Source organism: Orycteropus afer, unplaced genomic scaffold (assembly GCF_000298275.1).
Source record: "Orycteropus afer afer isolate SDZICR_OR568_19922 unplaced genomic scaffold, OryAfe1.0 scaffold00236, whole genome shotgun sequence".
NCBI lineage: Eukaryota > Metazoa > Chordata > Mammalia > Tubulidentata > Orycteropodidae > Orycteropus > Orycteropus afer.
The window spans coordinates 3,306,016-3,306,977 of record NW_006921823.1 but is presented as its reverse complement, the minus strand read 5'-3'; positions in this window follow the sequence as shown (position 1 = coordinate 3,306,977).

Sequence of the window (962 nt, the reverse complement as noted above, 5' to 3'; positions counted from 1 at the left end):
AAGAATTTGTGTGAAAATACCAAAAAAGGAGATATACGGAGCTGCGGTCTGGCAGGGACCTGAGCGCCCCTGACGGCACAAATGACTTGGACATTCCCGAGTGGCGGTAGGACTTAAGAATTAACCTAAAAATCCCCTGCTAGCCAGGGTCCATGCGAAGGACTGTGTACAGTGGCTAGGGAACAAACTGGGGAAGGTGAAGAGAAAGGTGGGCTGAGTGGTAGACTTTTGCCAGTCCTGAGGATGCTGCCATGTTGTACATTTAAAAAAAAAGCGGCTTGGCTATTTTGGATATTTAAAGAGACAGCACTCTCTCAGAATCCGGTGGTCATAAGACTTAAGAATTAACCTAAGAAAACCCTGCTAGTCAGGGTCTGCATGAAGGACTGTGTACATTGGCTAGGGAACAGGGAAAGTGAAGAGAAAGGTGGGCTGAGTGGTAGACTTTTGTTGGTCTGGAGGGTGCTGCCATGTTTTACATTAAAAAAAAAAAAGCAACTTAACTATTTTGGATGTTTAAAGAGACAGCGTTCTTGCAGAATCCGGTGGTCGTAAGACTTAAGAATTAACCTAAAAATCCCCTGCTAGCCAGGGTCTGTGCGGAGGACTGTGTACAGTGGCTAGGGAACAAACTGGGGAAGGTGAAGAGAAAGGTGGGCTAAGTGATAGACTTTTGCCAGTCCTGAGAACGCTGCCATGTTGTACATTTAAGTGGCTTGACTATCTTGGATATTTAAAGAGACAGTGCTCTCACAGATTTCTGGGGCTTAAAATCATGTTCTGCTTTCCGGCAGCCCTGGGGACACTCGAGGCCTGCAAGACTGAAAAGGTATGACATTCTTCTTGTTACTGCACCCTGCACCCGCTTGGTGGGTGGGGATGTGGCCATCCCCACTCCCACCTACCTTCTGGGCCCACACAGGAACTCGATCACAGTCTGTGTGCTCAGACGGAGCCTGGGT